General features: G+C 48.8%; 1 long non-coding RNA gene across 1 annotated transcript in view; it reads left to right on the forward strand.

The window, feature by feature from the left end:
- The window catches only part of LOC134573657 (uncharacterized), a 37,425-nt gene extending 20,066 nt beyond the window's left edge, over positions 1 to 17,359 (forward strand). The window contains exon 3 of the long non-coding RNA XR_010085333.1: positions 17,026 to 17,359. This is a non-coding gene — a long non-coding RNA (uncharacterized LOC134573657). The remainder of the gene's footprint in view (positions 1 to 17,025) is intronic.
- The last annotated feature ends 4,503 nt before the right edge of the window (positions 17,360 to 21,862 follow it).

Consider the following 21,862-nt stretch of genomic DNA (forward strand, 5'->3'; position numbering starts at 1 on the left):
AGTACTGCATTACTAGCATTACCCGCTCATAGGCAACCATCCCCTGAACCCATGCAATTGGGTGCTACGGGGTTAACTGAGGCTGAAAGAGCGTATCGTAGAAGAGGGGGGGGGGGGTTATGCCTTTATTGTGGAAAGAGGGGGCACCACTGTAATACCTGCCCTAAAGTACAGGGAAACTACAGCACCTAAGGCCTAGAGAGGGGTCGGCCTCGGGTGTTATGACTTTGTCCCCTCATGTGTCCATCTCTAGACCGTTCATTACGGTTTCTCTCTTGGTCAATAAAACCACTATAACAACCAAAGCCTTGATCGATTCAGGTGCGGCAGACAACCTTATGGATGAGAATTTTGCCAAAACCGCAGCCTTGACTTTGATCCAAAAGGCCACACCCTTGGCCGTTGAGGCCATAGATGGTAGACCACTTGAGAAACCTCTGGTGACCCATGAAACCCAAGAAATAGTTATGTCAGTGGGTGCTTTGCACAAGGAAAGGTTAACCTTCCAAATAATTGACTCCCCTACTGCTTCCATCGTTCTGGGTTTTCCCTGGTTAGTGAAACACAACCCAGTACTTGATTGGGGTTGTTTAGATATACTCTCCTGGGGGGAAACCTGTCAACGAGACTGTATGGCTCATGTACGTCCTGTTTGTTTACTTAATGTGCCAACGGCTAAACCACTTTCTGTTTCTGTCCCTTCTGTAGATGCAGACCTTGCATTGGTGTTTGAAAAAAGGGAAGCAGATAAGCTACCTACACATCGTGAGTATGACTGTGCCATAAACCTGCTACCGGGTACTATCCCTCCTAGGGGTAAGGTCTACCCTCTTTCTGAGAAAGAGAACCAGATCATGGAGGAGTACATACGGGAATCCTTAAGTAAAGGTTTTATTAGAAGGTCCTCCTCTCCTGCTGGTGCTGGTTTCTTTTTTGAGGCAAAGAAGGAGGGCGATTGGAGGCCATGTATAGACTACAGACTACCCTATCCCCCTCATCACTGAGTTGTTTGATCATGTTAAAGGTTCTAAGTACTTAACTAAATTAGACCTCAGGGGGGCTTATAACCTTGTCCATATAAAGCAGAATGACGAGTGGAAGACAGCGTTCAATACGCGTAGTGGGCATTATGAATACCTGGTCATGCCTTTTGGACTGTGTAATGCTCCTGCTGTGTTTCAGGATCTCATAAATGATGTCCTTAGGGACCTATTGCATGTCTGTGCCATGGTGTACCGTGACGACATACTTGTGTATTCTCCTTATTTGAAGTCACACCATAATCATGTTAGGTTGGTGCTTAAAAAGTTATTACAGAATGGACTTTATTGTAAGTTAGAAAAATGTTTGTTCGATCAGACTTCTGTGCAATTCCTAGGATATATTATTACTGAACAGGGTTTCAGTATGGATTCTGCTAAATTGGAAGCCATACTGTCCTGGCCACTTCCCCAAGGACTTAAGGCTATCCAGCGTTTTATAGGATTTGCCAACTATTATAGGAAATTGATCAAAAACTTTTCACCACTTATCTCTCCTATAACGAAGCTGACTAAAAAAGGGTTTGGACTCCTGAAGCCCTTAAGGCCTTCAAAACTCTCAAGAAGGCATTTGCCTCTGCTCCAGTGCTACACCACCCTAATCCTTCTCTTCCCTTTGTTATGGAAGTAGACGCCTCTGAATCAGGTGTGGGAGCAGTACTGTCACAGAGGTATGACGAACCCCTCCATCCCTGTTGTTACTTTTCAAAGAGGTTGTCTGATCCAGAAAAGAATTACGATGTTGGTAACAGGGAACTATTAGCTATTGTGTTAGCTTTTAAGGAATGGAGGTACTTATTAGGGGGTTCTAGACACAAAATTATGGTTATAACAGATCATAAGAAGCTCTCCTATATAGCTGATGCTAGAAGGTTGTCCGCCCGGCAGGCTAGATGGTCTCTATTTCTTTCGCGCTTCCAATACGTTATTACCTATAGACCTGGTTGCCGTAATTCCAAAGCTGACGCTATCTCTCGACAGTATGAACCTTTAGAATTTGTTAACCCGACTTCTGAACCTATTGTACCTGCGTCTCAGATAATAGCTGCTACCCGTTTGGTTGTTTCATCTCCCTTTCTTGATAATATTAAGACATACCAAACCCAAGCACCCCCTGAGACGCCTGTTGGTAAACTATACGTTAAAGTAAATGACAGAAAAAAGTTGTTCACTTTATTTCACACCGCCAAAACTGCTGGTCATCCGGGGGTTGCCAAGACTTATAAAGGCCTCCTTCAACAGTTCTGGTGGCATTCACTTAAGTGAGACGTAGTGGATTTTGTACAGGCTTGTCGGGTCTGTGCGCAGTGTAAGTCTCCTAATGTGAGACCCCAGGGTCTCCTGATGCCTCTCTCTGTACCCAAGAAACCATGGACCCACTTATCCATGGATTTTATTGTAGACCTTCCTCCAGTGATATTGACTGTGACGGATAGGTTCTCTAAAATGGCGCACTTTATTCCGCTTAAGAAACTGCCTTCTGCGATACAGCTTGCTCAGGTGTTTGCCAAGGAAGTTTTCCGCTTGCATGGGGTACCTCAGGATATAGTATCTGACAGGGACCCTCAATTTGTCTCTCGGTTTTGGAGGGGCTTTTGTGCTGAAATGGGGGTCTCCTTGTCATTCACTTCCTCTTATCACCCGCAATCTAATGGTGCAGCCGAACGTGCTAATCAGTCTGTGGTATTGTATTTGCGCTGCTTCACTAATGCGTACCAGGACGACTGGTCCCACCTCCTTCCGTGGGCTGAATTTGCCAGGTTGCTTATGGGTTTCGGCCTTCTGTCCTTCCCAGTGCGTTCTCCGACAAGCGAATGCCCGCCTTGGACCAGCACCTCGCCTTTTTGCAGAAGATGTAGGATCAGGTCCATATTGCGCTGTCTCGTTCAGCAGTTGCTCAGAAGAAGTTTGCTGATCGCCGTAGGGTTGCGGCCCCTTCTTATGCCCCGGGTGATAGGGTATGGTTGTCCTCCAGGAACCTTTGTCTCAAGGTTCCTTCGATGAAATTTGCTCCTAGATTTCTTGGTCCCTACAAGGTGTTACGTAGGGTTAACCCCGTTTCCTACTCCCTAGACGTGCCTCCTTCCATGCGTATTCCGAACACGTTTCACGTCTTGCTTTTGAAGCCCTTGCTGTGTAACCGGTTCTCTCGTCCCCTCGGGCGGCCCGTTTCCCCTCGCGCTGTCCCTAGTGACATGTACGAAGTGGCTGCCCTCCTCGACTCTCATGTTTCTAGGGGTCGGCTGCAATATCTGGTGGATTGGAAGGGGTACGGCCCTGAAGAGCGGTCTTGGGTTTCGAACTCTGATCTGCACTCTCCCTCTTTGGTCCGCTCCTTTCATGCCCGGTTTCCTTTGAACCCTCTGCTTCCCGCCCTCCGGGCGGTCTTCGAGGGGGGGGGGGGTAATGTCAGGATCCCACGGGCGGCTGTAAGGGGAGGCTGCAATCTGCTTGCAGCACTCACCCTCAGTTCTTCGCCGCCCGCGGTCTCCCCTTTCCCTACCTGTTGGCGAGCGGCGTCCTCACAGCCCCGGACGGCGCTCGCATCCTCCTTCTCGTCTCCCAGTGGCAGCATGTATAACGCTGCACGCTGGGAGACCGCGCATTCATATAAATGCCGGGGTCAGCCATGTGACCCGGCGTTAAAGTCACAGTACTACAATCACAGTGGGAGGTATAGATATCTCCCACGTGTGATTGTTAATTCTGATTGGAAATTATCCAATCAGAATTAAACACAGGATTTATATACTTACCTTTCCTGTCTCTCAGTGCCCTGTTGTGGTCTTTGCTTGCTAGTATTGCTACTGAAACTTGTGCTTCTGGTTAAGTACTTTCTGGCTTGTTTATCTGACTTTGTGACTTTCTCCTACCCTTTGACCTCGGCTTGTTTCTCGTTATTCTGTCTTCTGGTTCCCCTTACTTGGCTTGTCTCCTGACTATTGTTTGTGTGCTTAGCCCGGCCACTCTAAGGTCCGGTACAGCACCTTTTCTGTGTGTGTGTGTTAGCGTGTTTGGTTCCCCGAATCATGACAGAAGTAAACCAATTGTTACGATTGCCTCCGGTCTAGCAGGAGGTTGGATCGCTTGTATGCCCTGGTTCCCGAAGTCAGAGAGGCGAACGATGCTCCAGTAGGTATAAACCTGCAAGTGTAGAATCTCCCACTAGCTATAGCAAAGCTAGGATTCCCGGATCCCTACAACACGAGTCGAGGCTGCGAGTTGAGGGTAAAACTAACTAACTTTACTGGCACGTAAGCATGGCAATTTATGCAAGTCCCCAGGTCTAAGGACAGCCCCCTGTGGACCTGGTGGGATACAGGTACAATGCAACAAGTCAACCAATCATAAGACATTGTATCATTTGAACTTGCTACCGCCCAGCTTGGAGATAATGAATCCAACGGTTACAGTAATACAATTATCTCCAAGCGCCCAAAACCCACGTTTATTTTACACACAGAAAACAGATTAAAAATACATAACTCCAACAGTTTAATAGACACTTCGGTACTTTCACCACTCATTTGATAGCTCCAGTCTGTGTGCACTAGTTCACCGAATAGCGACTCAAACTCATGAACCCGCTGCTGTCTTTTGTCGAGAGAAAGTCTGTTCGTGTATTTGGGTCGCAAGCTGAAAATGGCGGCCATGTTTTTAGGTGCAACAATATGCCTCGGCGTCAACTCGTGGAACTAATAACGGCCAGAGTTGTGCCCGAATCCCCGCTCTCTGGCCACTGTTCAGTATACGAAGTTAGCCCTCCGTGAAGGGGCACTTAGCTTGCGGTTAACCGCAACGTTCTACATTCTAATTGAGGCCACACGCCAGATTGAACGGATATATACTGTGGCCGTCAATTAGCTTGTGGTTAAACGCAAACCGCAACTCCCTGGGTGATCATTTGGTGGCATGCGCTCTCAGCCGGGTGGTCGACCGTTCGGTAGTTTGAGAGGTGACCGGGGTTAAGTGGCGGCACACGCCAGGAACCGGCTGGTCGGTTGTTCGTTTGATGAACCGGGGTATATACAATCCATTCGGGAGAGGGTGCAGCATTCAAGTACCGTCATAAGTCACAATATACAAAATAGCCAATATCATCCATGTTTGTAACAGTTTTGTAACAGTGCTCCCCTTTTGTGGAACACTCTGGCAGACACCGTCTGACCCCTTTTCGGGGCAGACTAAGGCTGTCCAGACCGCTGGTTATGCTGGGCTGAGGTCTGTTTGTCTGGACAACCCGTCAGCGTTGCCATTCTGTTTCCCAGGTCTGTAGGTAATGGTGAAGTTGAAAGGTTGTAACGATAAACTCCACCGTAATAGTCTGCCATTATCCCCAGAGACCCGGTTTAGCCACACCAACGGGTTATGGTCTGTAACCAGAATGAACTCTTGTCCATACAAATAGGGAATCAATTTCTTTAGTGCCCACACCAGAGCCAAACACTCCCTTTCTACTGCGACATAGCTGACTTCTCGTGGCAGGAGTTTTTGGCTGATGTAGGCAATCGGGTGTTCGTTCCCATCGTCTCCTACTTGGCTGAGGACAGCTCCCAGCCCGAACATGGAAGCGTCTGTATGAACAATAAAACGTCGGTTAGGGGCTGGGGCAGCCAAGACAGGAGCATTACTTAGAGCAGTTTTTAGTGTGTTAAACGCTGTTTCACAGTGGGGAGACCACAGAACCTGTCGTGGAAGATTTTTCTTCGTCAAGTCAGTCAGGTGTTTGGCAATGGTACTGTAATCTGGTACAAACCTTCTGTAGTACCCAGAAAGGCTAATACCTGGGTCTTAGTGGTGGGAGTGGGCCAGTTCGCGACCGCCTCTATCTTAGCTGGCTCTGGTCACTGCTTCAGCCATTCCAAAATGGCATTTCTCTGGTTTCAGGGTCAGGCCCGCGGCCCGAATCTGATCCAGAACCATTCCTACATTGCTAAGTGTTCCTCCCAGGACTCACTATGTATCGCTATGTCGTCCAGGTATGCGCAGGCAAAATCCTGGAAGCCATCAAGGAGTCTATCTACCAAGTGCTGGAATGTGGCGGGGGCATTCTTCATCCCGAACGGCATAACCTTAAAGTGGTATAAGCCAAACGGGGTGACGAATGCCGACTTGGGGATAGCTTCCCTGGCCAGGGGGATTTGCCAATAACCTTTACAGAGGTCAATGGTAGTTAGATAGTTCCCCCTGGCTATGCGATCCAGCAACTCATCTACCCTGGGCATGGGGTATGCATCGGTCACGGTTTTATCATTAAGTTTCCGATAGTCCACACAGAATCTGGTAGTACCATCTTTCTTGGGTACCAGTACTACCAGGGACGCCCAAGGACTATCGGAGGACTCAATGACCCCTAGTTTGAGCATCTCAGTGATCTCTTTTTTCATCCCTGCCTGGACCGCCTGGGGTATCCGGTAGGGGGCCTGTCTTAAGGGTTGTTGCCCTGGGGTGTCTACTTGGTGAGTAGCTAAGTTGATGTACCCTGGTTCCTGTGAGAACATCGCCTGTTTCTCTTGGAGCAGTTTGTGTAGCTGCTCCCTCTCTACTGGTTGGTCCCCTATCTGTACTTGGCTCACTATATCAGACGGGCCATTCGGGATTAACAAGTCGAGTATGGGCAGGCTATCGGGGTCTTCGGCTGCGGGGCTACATATGGCCAATACATCTTCTGGTCGTTGCAGATATTCTTTTAACATATTTACGTGGAATATCTTTCTTAGGTTCTCGTCGTGACAGCTGGCAATCACATAGGTAGTCTCCCCTCTTTTCTCTAGTATCTGGTACGGTCCCTGCCAGGCTGCCTGTAACTTGTCTGCTTTAACCGGTTTGAGTACCATCACTTTCTGCCCTATACAAAAACTAATTTTTCTCGCTCCCCTGTCATACCAAACTTTCTGTCGCTTCTGGGCCGCCTGAAGGTTAGCCTGGATTGACCTGGCTAGTTGTTCCATGCGGTCCCTAAGCTCCAGTACATAAGGTACGATGGGGACCCCAGCGTTCTCTGTCTCTCCCTCCTAGTGCTCACGGATCAGGTTCAAGGGACCCCGTACCTTACGTCCGTACAGGGGGAGGGAGAGAACCCGGTTGTTTCCTGGGGCACCTCCCGGTAAGCAAACAGGAGATGCGGCAGAAAACGTTCCCAGTCTCTATATTCCTGGGTAAAGGTTTTTTTTTTGGTTTTTTTTTATATATAATCTTTATTGAAAAGTTTCCCCTTCTTTTCTCCCCCCTTTTTTCTTTTCTTTGGGTAAAGGTTTTTAACATCTGTTAGAGGGTTCCGTTGAACCTCTCACATAGCCCATTGGTCTGAGGATGATACGAGGAGCTGAGTAGGAATTTTATTTTGCAGACGTGCCATAGTTGTTGCGTTAGTTCTGCCGTAAACTGGGTGCCTCTGTCGGATAGGATCTCCCGCGGAAATCCTACCCGGGAGAAGACCTGTACCAATGCGTTGGCTACGGTGTCTGCCTGGATATTAGATAGAGCCACGGCCTCTGGATAGCGAGTAGCGTAGTCCACCACGGTAAGAATATATCTCTTCCCGGATGGACTAGGGGTGGCAAGGGGCCCTACGAGGTCGATGGCTACCCGGCTAAAAGGTTCCTCTATAATTGGCATGTTAACGAGATGTGCCTTAGGGTGGTCTCCTCTTTTGCCTACTCATTGGCAGACCTCACATGTGTTGCAGTATGTGCGTACATCTGCATGTACTTCTGGCCAGAAGAGAGTATGGGTGATACGTTTGAGGGTACAGGTTACGGCTAAGTGTCTGGCTAAAGGGATTTCGTGACCCACTCTGAGTATATCACGTCTATATTATGGGGAATGACTAGCTGTCTCCTATGGTTCCCTTTCTTTTCGGTATGTCTGTATAGTCGGCCCTGCTCCCATGCGAACGTCTCTTGGTCTGATCCCCCTGTCCCTGTGTCGGCTCTCTCCCTATATTTCTGAAGGGTCGGGTCAGTTTTTGTTTCAGCCTCAAAGGCTGCAGGGGTATCCCAGGGTAACAGTCTTACCTGAGTCTCCCGCACTGGCGAAGGGTCTCGGGTCCTGCCTGCTTGCGACCGGGTCGTGACCGGATGTGCCTCCTGGTTGTAGGAAGGAGCATAAGTAGAAGTCATAGGTCCCAGATCGTTGCCCAGTAAAACCTCCGCTGGGAAATTATCCATGATTCCCACTTTCACAATTCCTTTCCCCGCACCTCAATCCAAATGCAATTGAGCTGTGGGTAGTTTGTAAATATCTCCTCCGGCCACTCGGACAGCAACAGTGTCCGTGGAGCGCTTATGGGCTGGGTCCAGTCGACCTTGTACTAGTGTGATAGTGGCCCCTGTGTCTCTCAGCCCCTGTGTGGGGCGGCCCTCCAGTAAGACTTCCTGTCTGTGGTGTTGCCGGTTGTCGTTCGCGGCATATACAGGGTTAGCTTCGTGCAAGGGTCCCAGATGTTCTTCTAAGGGGCTTTCTTGTTTGACACAAAAAGCGCGTGCGGGGCTGGGCGGTTATTCCCAGAGGGAGCTGTATTGTAACTCCTCGAGGGGTAATTGTTGTTGAGGGGGTTGTTAGCAATGAGATGCCCCGGCTGCTTGCACTTGTAGCATGTAGGGCGGGAGCGCTCCGGGGGGTAGGAGCTGGGTGGTCCGGCGTGTCCACTTAGCTTGCGGTTAACCGCAACGTTCTACATTCTAATTGAGGCCACAAGCCAGATTGAAGGTGGTCCCTGTTCGTGCCTCTTTCGGTAGTTTAACCATCGGTAGATAAGGCACGAACGGATATATACTGGGGCCGTCAATTAGCCTGCGGTTAACCGCAAACCGCAACTCTTTTATTACAGGAATAGGCTCCATGGCATAGCTATCTGGGTTAAATGAGTTAATTCAGTAAATCCGAGAATCTACCGAACGCCAGGGCAGACATACGTGAATAGACTTTTCTGCATAGGAAAATAAAAGTATATACAGGGAATAGACGAATCCACCACAATAGACAGACGGATGGTTCTGTCACACTTGTACTGGGACGTTTTGGTTTTATTATTTGCATTATCAATAAGGAGTTTAAGTTCAGTGACTGTGTCTGATCCCCAAACCCGTTACAGTATAGTGGGCTGAACGTCCCATGAGTGGGCTATATAACGAGCTAGCCCTTTATTATTTCATACATCTCGGCATTAGAATTACTATTCCATTGTTCTGCATATTGAAGTATTATTCCTGTAACGGAATGCAATATATTAGTCCACGATATCCGTTGGTATCTTCAGGTAATCCACAGTCAGAGCAGAAAGCACGGCAATATTCCCCAATCCTCCCAATAACCGGACGAAACACAGTTTGGGAGTCAACTAACTTGCTTTATTCACAGACCTCCATATTTATGCAGTTCCCCATGCAAGGGGTTTCCTTACAGATGTTACAGGGGATTTCTCCCATCAGGCATTGTAATTATCCCAACAGGCATTGCTGCACGAGAGGGATACTCCCACTAAAATGGACGATTAAGTGGATTATCCCCTCGTGTAGCAAAACCGACAATTTATATAGAAATCCATATTTTATACAATTTTCCTCGCTTTTAGACGAATGACCGTTCGGTAGATAGCTGGGGTCGGCGGGCACATTTAGTGAGAATACCGCTCCGATCCCAGCTAAACTAACCGAACGCCGCACAAAATACATTAAAACATTGAGTTCGGTTCAAAAGTACCGAACATCTATGGGGAACAGAATGTGCCGAACGCGGAACTCCCGAACGCTCTGGAAGTCCAGCGGTGTTCGGATCATTGAGTAGCCGTTTTCAGTTCCAGGCTCTCGAGGACCGAACACCGCTGCAGAGACAAAGGATCCAAGATGGCCGACCGCCGCATGGTCGGTAGCCGAACGACGGCCACCTAGGAGAGCCCGTAATTACCGATTGCAACATTGTTGCAATCGGTTAATTGGTGCCACACGACTGGTGAGTGGGTGGTCTACCTGGGGAGCCCGCATTCGTATGGCGAACGGCCTGGGTAGCCGTGTTTCGTCAAACGAAAGGGATTTGTATGCTGGCAGCGTACGGCTGCCAGCATGCGAACGGCCATAATACGGTACATATACAGTTTAAAATACACAGCATATATTCAGCCTACGGACAACCTTTAATACTACAGTCCAGAAGTGGCTAGGTTTGCCACAATGCTCCCCCAGAACCAAGCCGGCATACACAGTCTGATCCCAACGGATCGGCTTGGGGATGTCCGGGGGAGTACTCACAGATCACTTCTCGAGTTCAGTCTGTCTGGATAACCCGTCGGCGTTACCGTTTTGTTTTCCTGGGCGGTAATGGATGGTGAAGTCAAAGGGCTGCAGCGCTAAACTCCAGCGCAGCAGCCTGGCATTGTCCCCAGACACACGGTTCAGCCACACCAACGGGTTGTGATCTGTGAGTAAGGAAAAAGGTTGTCCATACAAATACGGCTGTAACTTTTTAAGGGCCCACACCACGGCCAGGCATTCTTTCTCAATGGCGGCGTAGCTCACTTCACGGGGCAACAACTTTCGGCTTAAGTAGGCTACGGGATGCTCTCCGCCATCGGCTCCCACTTGGCTCAGCACTGCCCCCAATCCAAACATTGAAGCGTCTGTGTGGACAAGAAATCTTTTAGTTGGATCAGGAGCAGTTAACACAGGAGCATTAGTCAGAGCTGTCTTGAGTTGTTGGAATGCCTGCTCACACTCTGGGGCCCAGACAACCAGTCGGGGAAGGTTCTTTTTGGTCAGGTCCGTCAGGGGTTTGGCCAGGGTGCTGTAGTCGGGAACAAATTTTCTATAATACCCGGCCGTCCCTAGGAACGCTAGCACTTGCGTCTTAGTCCTTGGGGTAGGCCACTTAGCCACGGCCTCAATCTTGGCTGGCTCGGGCCTCTGCTGCCCACACCCTACTCGGTGGCCCAGATACTGCACCTCGGCCATACCTATGTGGCACTTACTGGGCTTTAACGTTAACCCGGCTTCCCCAATACGGTCTAAGATCGCCCCTATATGGCGTAGGTGGTCTTCCCAGGTCTGGATAAAGATGGCTATGTCATCTAAATAGGAACAGGCATACTCCTGGAAGCCGTCCAGTAGCCGATCTACCATCCGCTGAAAGGTAGCCGGAGCGTTTTTCATTCCGAATGGCATGACCTTGAACTGGTACAGGCCAAACGGAGTGACAAACGCCGACTTGGGGATGGCGTCATCGGCTAGAGGAATTTGCCAGTATCCCTTACACAAGTCAATGGTAGTGAGATACTGACCCCGTGCCATCTTATCTAGCAGCTCGTCTATCCGAGGCATCGGGTAGGCATCAGACACTGTTTTGTCGTTCAGCCTCCGGTAGTCAACGCAGAATCGGGTGGTGCCGTCCTTTTTAGGCACCAGAACTACCGGCGATGCCCAGGGGCTATCTGAGGGTTCGATAACCCCTAGCTGCAACATTTCATCTAACTCGGCCTTCATATGGGTCCGAACTGATTCCGGAACCCTATATGGAGCCTGTCGCATAGGTAGCTGTCCCGGGGTTTCGACTCGGTGGGTGGCTAGCGGAGTGTACCCAGGTAAATTGGAGAAGGTAGCCCCTTTAGCTACAATCAGCGCCTGTACCTGGGCACGCTCGTGAGGGCTTAGCCGCTCCCCCAGCTGAACTCCCCGGGAGGGCTCTATCGGTTCTTCCGGTTCTAGTAGGTCCGGTAGGGGCAGGTTCTCCTGATCTTCTAAGGCGGAGGCACAGATTGCCGTCACATCCTCTATCCTCTCATGGTAGGGTTTGAGCATGTTCACGTGGAGCATGCGTCTCTTCCCTACCCCTGAGCAGGGGCCAATCACATAGGTAGTGTCGCATCGCTGCTCTACTACCTGGTATGGGCCTTTCCAGATGGCCTGCAGCTTGTCTGTGCGGACGGGTTTTAAAATTAAAACCTTCTGTCCCACCCGAAAGCTGCGGTCTCTAGCTCCTCTATCGTACCAGCGTCGCTGCCGTTGCTGAGCCGCCTGGAGGTTGGTGTGCACAGCCTGAGTTAGCGCCTCCAGACGGTCTCTGAACTCCAGTACATATGATACGATAGGGGTTTCGTTAGTCGTACTCTCTCCCTCCCAGTGTTCCCTAATCAAGTTCAAGGGTCCTCGCACCCTTCTTCCAAACAATAGTTCAAATGGGGAGAATCCGGTCGACTCTTGGGGAACCTCTCTATACGCAAAGAGTAGGTGAGGCAGGAACCTCTCCCAGTCTTTGTGGGTTTCCCCAAACGTCCGAAGCATCTGCTTCAGCATCCCGTTGAACCTCTCACATAGTCCATTGGACTGGGGGTGGTAGGCGGAATTGACTATTGGCTTAATGCCACATACCTTCCACATATGTTGGGTGACCTCGGCAGTAAATTGGGTGCCCCGGTCCGATATTATCTCTTGGGGGAACCCTACCCTGGAAAACACTTTCATTAAGGCTTCAGCTACGGTCTCAGCATGAATGTTAGTGAGGGCTACAGCCTCGGGGTACCTGGTGGCATAGTCCACTAGGGTTAAAAAGTACTTTTTGCCAGAGGGACTGGGTTTTGGCAGGGGCCCTACTATGTCTACCGCTACCCTGCTGAAGGGCTCTGCAATAATGGGTAGGGGACATAACTTGGCCTTGTGGCGATCCCCTCGTTTACCTACTCGCTGGCAAACGTCGCAGGAGGTGCAATACTGTCGCACATCCTGAGAGATTCCGGGCCAGAAAAACGCATGCGTTAAGCGGTATCGGGTGCGGGTCATCCCTAAGTGTCCTGACAAGGGAATATCATTAAATAGAAGGGTGATATCAATATCACCCCTTCTATTTAACATTTTTATAAATGATCTTGAAGACAGCATTGAAAGTCATGTTTCAGTGTTTGCAGATGACACAAAACTTTGTAAAATAATACAATGTGAGCAAGATATTACTTTGCTGCAGAAGGATTTAGATAGACTGGAGGACTGGGCACTCAAATGGCAGATGAAATTTAATGTTGAAAAATGCAAAGTTATGCACTTCGGCGTAAAGAATACACAAGCAACGTATACCCTTAATGGAAGTGAATTAGGGATAACAACACACGAAAAGGACTTGGGAATTGTTATAGACAACAAACTATGCAACAATGTGCAATGTGAATCAGCAGTGGCCAAGGCCAGTAAGGTATTGTCATGCATGAAAAAGGGCATTCATTCTCGGGACGAGAATATCATTTTGCCTCTCTATAAATCACTGGTAAGACCACATATTGAATATGCTGTGCAATTTTGGTCACCTGTTCTAAAGAAGGATATCATGGCACTAGAAAAAGTGCAGAGGCGGGCTACAAAATTAATAAAAGGAATGGAACATATCAGCTATGAAGAAAGGTTAACAAATTTAAACCTATTTAGTTTAGAAAAACGTCGCCTGAGAGGGGATATGATAACATTATACAAATATATTCGGGGCCAATACAAACCATTGTGTGGAAATCTATTCACAAACCGGACTTTACATAGGACACGAGGCCATGCGTTTAGACTGGAAGAAAGAAGATTTCGTCTAAGGCAAAGGAAAGGTTTTTTTACTGTAAGAACAATCAGGATGTGGAATTCTCTGCCTGAAGAAGTGGTTTTATCAGAGTCCATACAGATGTTCAAACAGCTACTAGATGCATACTTGCAAAGACAGAATATTCAAGGATATAATCTTTCAATGTAGGGTAATAACTGCTTGATTCAAGGATAAATCTGACTGCCATTCTGGTATCAAGAAGGAATTTTTTGTCCTAGCTTGTTTCAAAATTGTGCTTCAAACTGGGGTTTTTTTTGTTTTTTGTTTTTTTTTGCCTTTTGGATCAACAGCAAAAAACAGGTGTGAGGAAGGCTGAACTTGATGGACGCAAGTCTCTTTTCAGCTATCTAACTATGTAACTATATATATAATCATGCGCAATTCTAAGCAGCTCCTGCCTATATTTCTGCGGTACCACTAACTGTTTGTTGGTCAAGGTGACAACACGTCCTTTGCCGTGACACGGTATAATAACGCTTTCTCCCACGTGTATCGCTCCCCCTCTAGCCCTGTCTGGTCAGCTTGTGCCCGGTCCCTATATACTTGTAAGGTGGGGTCGGTCTGTACTTCGGTCGCAAAGGTGGTCGGGGTATCCCAGGACATGGGAGTCGGGTGGGGGTCATGGTCTCTTACCTGAGCCTCAGAGTGTATCGGTGTAGCCGTGGTGCGAGCCTGTTGAGGTGTAGTTACGGGATGGGCCTCCTGGTAGGGAGCCTGGGGTATAAACGCGGAAGTCATCTGGCCCAAGTCATTCCCCAGTACAACATCTGCGGGTAAATTTTGCATAAGCCCCACTTCCACAGTTCCCTCTCCCACACCCCAATCCAAATGTACCTTGGCAGTGGGTAGCCGGTATACTGCTCCCCCTGCCACCCGTACTGCCACTGATCTGCCAGTGTGGGTTGCGCCTGGTACCAAATGCGGTGCAACCAAAGTTAGAGTGGCTCCCGAATCCCGGAGCCCTTGTACCTCCTTCCCCTCCAGGGTCACTAGCTGCCGATGATGTTGTCGGTTGTCGGTGGCTCGGACCGACATTACTTCGTGGAGCACCCCTAGAGGTTCCTCGATTTGAGCGCTCAGCATTTCCTGGGTAGCTGGTGCTACCTGATAGTGATGCGCCGCAGCCCTTGGTGTTAAATTTTGTCGCACCTGGTTCCAAGCTTGTCGGCTCCGGTTTTGCGTACACTCACGAGAAATATGTCCCCACTGCTTGCAGGTGTGACACTGAATGTTTGCCCGGCCATTGTATCGGGAAGGGGATGGTGGATTATTCAGTGCTGGCCTGGACAGGGGTACTGTGGGGCCGGTAGGAGAAAAAGTATTGGGTGGCCCGGTAATCCGAGGGAGAGTCTTACTTTGGAGTCCGTGATGCCTCCTGGCATCAAAATGCTGATCCGCCAACCTAGCGGCTTCGGTTAGGGTGAGTGGTTTACGATCCCTCACCCATTCTTGTGCTTCTGGGGACAAACCATTAAAGAATTGCTCCAGCAGCATTAACTGCCGCAATTCTTCCATATTGGTAGCGTTGCTGGCTTGTATCCAGCCTTGTGATGCTTGATCCAGCTTGTGCGCCCATTCTGCATGAGAATCTTTCTCAGGTTTGCGTAAGCCCCTGAACTTGCGCCGGTACGCCTCTGGGGTAATGGCATACCTCTCCAAGATCGCCCTCTTTACTTTAGGGTAATCTTTGCTGTCCTCTCGGGGCACAGCGCGGTAGGCTTCAGCTGCCCTACCCGATAATTTGCCTGCCAGTAGGGGCACCCATACTGTGGGTTCCAAGTCGTGCAAATCACACAGCCTCTCGAAATCCTGTAAATACCCGTCAAGCTCGTCCTTTTCTTCACAAAACACTTTAAATGCGTGATGTGGGACTTTGGGTTTTACCTGTCCGTATATGGAGGTAGTAACAGACTCTGCCCTAGGCGGTGTCTCCGGTGTGCGGTTTGCCATCAGATAATCATGTACATGTGACATCAGCACGGTCATTATTTCCATAGGTACTGGCTGTGGCAGAAAAGCCATCCTGGTCCTTAGCTCTTTCTGGTATGGGGTCTCTTCCATGGCTGGTGGAGGTGTACTGCTGCGAGCTCCGTCTCCCTCCATCAGTTCAGCGATCAGCACAGCTTTAGATTTGTTGCTGGCTATCTTACCCCTGGCTTCCAGTAGCTCTTTTAAAGTCTGTCGTTTCAGTATGGTATAATCAATCTCCATACGGATTGCCCTTGCTTTCCTTGTTCGGTAGTTCCAGTTTACACGAACACTGCTTTTCGACTGTAAGGTTCGGATCCCGTCGCTTGCCACCAATTGTAACGGAATGCAATATATTAGTCCACGATATCCGTTGGTATCTTCAGGTAAGCCACAGTCAGAGCAGAAAGCACGGCAATATTCCCCAATCCTCCCAATAACCGGACGAAACACAGTTTGGGAGTCAACTAACTTGCTTTATTCACAGACCTCCATATTTATGCAGTTCCCCATGCAAGGGGTTTCCTTACAGATGTTACAGGGGATTTCTCCCATCAGGCATTGTAATTATCCCAACAGGCATTGCTGCACGAGAGGGATACTCCCACTAAAATGGACGATTAAGTGGATTATCCCCTCGTGTAGCAAAACCGACAATTTATATAGAAATCCATATTTTATACAATTTTCCTCGCTTTTAGACGAATGACCATTCGGTAGATAGCTGGGGTCGGCGGGCACATTTAGTGAGAATACCGCTCCGATCCCAGCTAAACTAACCGAACGCCGCACAAAATACATTAAAACATTGAGTTCGGTTCAAAAGTACCGAACATCTATGGGGAACAGAATGTGCCGAACGTGGAACTCCCGAACGATCTGGAAGTCCAGCGGTGTTCGGATCATTGAGTAGCCGTTTTCAGTTCCAGGCTCTCGAGGACCGAACACCGCTGCAGAGACAAAGGATCCAAGATGGCCGACCGCCGCATGGTCGGTAGCCGAACGACGGCCACCTAGGAGAGCCCTTAATTACCGATTGCAACATTGTTGCAATCGGTTAATTGGTGCCACACGACTAGTGAGTGGGTGGTCTACCTGGGGAGCCCGCATTCGTATGGCGAACGGCCTGGGTAGCCGTGTTTCGTCAAACGAAAGGGATTTGTATGCTGGCAGCGTACGGCTGCCAGCATGCGAACGGCCATAATACGGTACATATACAGTTTAAAATACACAGCATATATTCAGCCTACGGACAACCTTTAATACTACAGTCCAGAAGTGGCTAGGTTTGCCACAATTCCTATTAACATTTAGATTTTGTTAGTGTTAGTAATAGTCCAATGATCAGTGCTGTGATGTGCATTTTACCTATTCTGGTGTATGTGTACTGTGTAGAATATCCCATAGCTGCTGTATACTCATGCTCATATGTGTTTTTTTTCTTTGGCAGCCATGAAAGATTGTCCTCAAATTAAATCAACATTCAGTACACACAATTGGGCACAAAGTTTGCGCTGCCACATTTCTAAACAGCTCTTATTAACTGGGCACGTTGTCCCTCATGATGTGACTCTCCTAGCTACAGAAGTGGTACGATTTTTGGAAAGTGCTCCATCAGGATATCATCGAGACTGGTGGCTGGATTTGCTTGAAGTTCTACGCCTATTGCGACCGTTTCAAGATTGCATGGCCAGTGAGAGGACACTTATCTTACCTGCTTTGGAGAGGCTGTATAGGGCCTATGGGCATCACCAAGTACTCCTAATTGATTTGGATATACCCGGTGCCCTGCGGACTGCCTTCCCTTTTGATAAATCTGCACTTTTCACCATACCCCAAGGTAACAAGGACACGTGTGAGTTCCATTTACCGCCAATTTACCTGAGGGATTTGCCGTTCTGCGTGGGATATGTGGGGGCAGAAATGGCAAGTTCAGAATCAGTATGGCACTGCAGCCGAGGTGGTACAGCCATGGCACTGAAAACCAGGCTTCCCATGGACCTAATGCCAGACATAAGCTCTCGTCCTCACAGGTAACTGTTTAATAATAGCACTGCAAAGTGGATTTACCATTATTCTGTGGCTCTATGCTGGGGTCTCTAGGTTCCCTGGGTTACTGTTATTCTGTGGCTCTATGCTGGGGTCTCTATGTTTCCTGGGTTATTGTTATTCTGTGGCTCTATGCTGGGGTCTCTATGTTTCCTGGGTTACTGTTATTCTGTGGCTCTATGCTGGGGTCTCTAGGTTCCCTGGGTTACTGTTATTCTGTGGCTCTATGCTGGGGTCTCTAGGTTCCCTGGGTTACTGTTATTCTGTGGCTCTATGCTGGCGTCTCTAGGTTCCCTGGGTTACTGTTATTCTGTGGCTCTATGCTGGGGTCTCTAGGTTCCCTGGGTTACTGTTATTCTGTGGCTCTATGCTGGGGTCTCTATGTTTCCTGGGTTACTGTTATTCTGTGGCTCTATGCTGGGGTCTCTAGGTTCCCTTGGTTACTGTTATTCTGTGGCTCTATTCTGGGGTCTCTAGGTTCCCTGGGTTACTGTTATTCTGTGGCTCTATGCTGGGGTCTCTATGTTTCCTGGGTTACTGTTATTCTGTGGCTCTATGCTGGGGTCTCTAGGTTCCCTTGGTTACTGTTATTCTGTGGCTCTATGCTGGGGTCTCTAGGTTCCCTGGGTTACTGTTATTCGGTGGCTCTATGCTGAGGTCTCTAGGTTCCCTGGGTTACTGTTATTCTGTGGCTCTATGCTGGGGTCTCTATGTTTCCTGGGTTACTGTTATTCTGTGGCTCTATGCTGGGGTCTCTAGGTTCCCTTGGTTACTGTTATTCTGTGGCTCTATGCTGGGGTCTCTAGGTTCCCTGGGTTACTGTTATTCGGTGGCTCTATGCTGGGGTCTCTATGTTTCCTGGGTTACTGTTATTCTGTGGCTCTATGCTGGGGTCTCTAGGTTCCCTTGGTTACTGTTATTCTGTAGCTCTATGCTGGGGTCTCTAGATTCCCTTGGTTACTGTTATTCTGTGGCTCTATGCTGGGGTCTCTAGGTTCCCTTGGTTACTGTTATTCTGTGGCTCTATGCTGGGGTCTCTAGGTTCCCTGGGTTACTGTTATTCGGTGGCTCTATGCTGGGGTCTCTATGTTTCCTGGGTTACTGTTATTCTGTGGCTCTATGCTGGGGTCTCTAGGTTCCCTGGGTTACTGTTATTTTGTGGCTCTATGCTGGGGTCTCTAGGTTCCCTGGGTTACTGTTATTCTGTGGCTCTATGCTGGGGTCTCTAGGTTCCCTTGGTTACTGTTATTCTGTGGCTCCATGCTGGGGTCTCTAGGTTCCCTTGGTTACTGTTATTCTGTAGCTCTATGCTGGGGTCTCTATGTTTACTGGGTTATTGTTATTCTGTGGCTCTATGCAATGGTCTCTAGGTTCCCTAGGTTACTGTTATTCTGTGGCTCTGTGCTGGGGTCTCTAGGTTCCCTGGGTTACTGTTATTTTGTGGCTCTATGCTGGGGTCTCTAGGTTCCCTGGGTTACTGTTATTCTGTGGCTCTATGTTGGGGTCTCTAGGTTCCCTGGGTTACTGTTATTATGTGGCTCTATGCTGGGGTCTCTAGGTTCCCTGGGTTACTGTTATTTTGTGGCTCTATGCTGGGGTCTCTATGTTTCCTGGGTTACTGTTATTCTGTGGCTCTATGCTGGGGTCTCTATGTTTCCTGGGTTACTGTTATTCTGTGGCTCTATGCTGGGGTCTCTATGTTTACTGGGTTATTGTTATTCTGTGGCTCTATGCAATGGTCTCTAGGTTCCCTGGGTTACTGTTATTCTGTGGCTCTATGCTGGGGTCTCTAGGTTCCCTGGGTTACTGTTATTTTGTGGCTCTATGCTGGGGTCTCTAGGTTCCCTGGGTTACTGTTATTCTGTGGCTCTATGTTGGGGTCTCTAGGTTCCCTGGGTTACTGTTATTATGTGGCTCTATGCTGGGGTCTCTAGGTTCCCTGGGTTACTGTTATTTTGTGGCTCTATGCTGGGGTCTCTATGTTTCCTGGCTTACTGTTATTCTGTGGCTCTATGCTGGGGTCTCTAGGTTCCCTTGGTTACTGTTATTCTGTGGCTCTATGCTGGGGTCTCTAGGTTCCCTTGGTTACTGTTATTCTGTGGCTCTATGCTGGGGTCTCTAGGTTCCCTTGGTTACTGTTATTCTGTGGCTCTATGCTGGGGTCTCTATGTTTCCTGGTTTATTGTTATTCTGTGGCTCTATGCTGGTGTCTCTATGTTTCCTGGTTTATTGTTATTCTGTAGCTCTATGCTGGGGTCTCTATGTTTACTGGGTTATTGTTATTCTGTGGCTCTATGCAATGGTCTCTAGGTTCCCTGGGTTACTGTTATTCTGTGGCTCTATGCTGGGGTCTCTAGGTTCCCTGGGTTACTGTTATTTTGTGGCTCTATGCTGGGGTCTCTAGGTTCCCTGGGTTACTGTTATTCTGTGGCTCTATGTTGGGGTCTCTAGGTTCCCTGGGTTACTGTTATTATGTGGCTCTATGCTGGGGTCTCTAGGTTCCCTGGGTTACTGTTATTTTGTGGCTCTATGCTGGGGTCTCTATGTTTCCTGGGTTACTGTTATTCTGTGGCTCTATGCTGGAGTCTCTAGGTTCCCTTGGTTACTGTTATTCTGTGGCTCTATGCTGGGTTCTCTAGGTTCCCTTGGTTACTGTTATTCTGTGGCTCTATGCTGGGGTCTCTAGGTTCCCTTGGTTACTGTTATTCTGTGGCTCTATGCTGGGGTCTCTATGTTTCCTGGGTTATTGTTATTCTGTGGCTTTATGCAATGGTCTCTAGGTTCCCTGGGTTACTGTGATTCTGTGGCTCTATGCTGGGGTCTCTGTTATTCGGTGGCTCTATGCTGGGGTCTCTAGGTTCCCTGGGTTACTGTTATTCTGTGGCTCTATGCTGGGGTTACTGGTTACTGTTATTCTGTGGCTCTATGCTGGGGTCTCTAGGTTCCCTTGGTTACTGTTATTCTGTGGCTCTATGCTGGGGTCTCTATGTTTCCTGGGTTATTGTTATTCTGTGGCTCTATGCTGGGATCTCTAGTTTCCCTGGGTTATTGTTATTCTGTGGCTCTATGCTCTAGTCTCTAGGTTCCCCGTGTTACTGTTATTCTGTGGCTCTATGCTGGGGTCTCTAGGTTCCCTGGGTTACTGTTATTCTGTGGCTCTATGCTGGGGTCTCTAGGTTCCCTGGTTTACTGTTATTTTGTGGCTCTATGCTGGGGTCTCTATGTTTCCTGGGTTACTGTTATTCTGTGGCTCTATGCTGGGGTCTCTAGGTTCCCTTGGTTACTGTTATTCTGTGGCTCTATGCTGGGGTCTCTAGGTTCCCTTGGTTACTGTTATTCTGTGGCTCTATGCTGGGGTCTCTAGGTTCCCTTGGTTACTGTTATTCTGTGGCTTTATGCTGGGGTCTCTATGTTTCCTGGTTTATTGTTATTCTGTGGCTCTATGCTGGGGTCTCTAGATTCCCTTGATACTATTATTCTGTGGCTCTATGCTGGGGTCTCTATGTTTCCTGGGTTATTGTTATTCTGTGGCTCTATGCTGGGGTCTCTATGTTTCCTGGGTTATTGTTATTCTGTGGCTCTATGCAATGGTCTCTAGGTTCCCTGGTGTCAGGGTACCTGAGGTCTCTGCCTCCGAGAGAGGTAGAGACTTAAACGTTTATCCGTCCGGACGCCAGGTTTCTCCTGTTCCTGGCGGTCGACCCGGTCACATAAACGCCGGCCGCAAGGGAGTCACTTCCTTATGTAGCATGGCGCCCGGAGACCGACATCATGACGCCAATCCGGAACGACCTGTCACTCAATCCATTGGAGACTAATCAGGACTCGTCGGAGGCGTGTCTATCCCCTCTAGCCAGGGTATTTAAACATACTTCGCCCTGTTGCAAATTGCCCTGTCGTGGTTCTAGCCTGTCTAGTCACACAGTGCTCTGGTGTTTTTCAGTTATCCTTTTGGTTCCGACCCGGCTCGTTTGTCTTACTCTGTTTACCTCTGTTATCCTTGACCCGGCTTGTTACTCGCTTACCTGACCTCTCGTTCCCTCGACCTCGGCTTGTCTCTGACCATTCTCTATACTCTCCGTACGTTAGTCCGGCCATTCTAAGGTCCGGTATACGTACCCTGTACCTGTTTGTACTTTGCGTGTTGGATCCCTGTCCCGATCCTGACACCTGGGTTACTGTTATTCTGTGGCTCTATGATGGGGTCTCTAGGTTCCCTGGATTACGGTTATTCTGTG

Source organism: Pelobates fuscus, chromosome 1, assembly GCF_036172605.1.
Source record: "Pelobates fuscus isolate aPelFus1 chromosome 1, aPelFus1.pri, whole genome shotgun sequence".
NCBI classification, from domain to species: domain Eukaryota; kingdom Metazoa; phylum Chordata; class Amphibia; order Anura; family Pelobatidae; genus Pelobates; species Pelobates fuscus.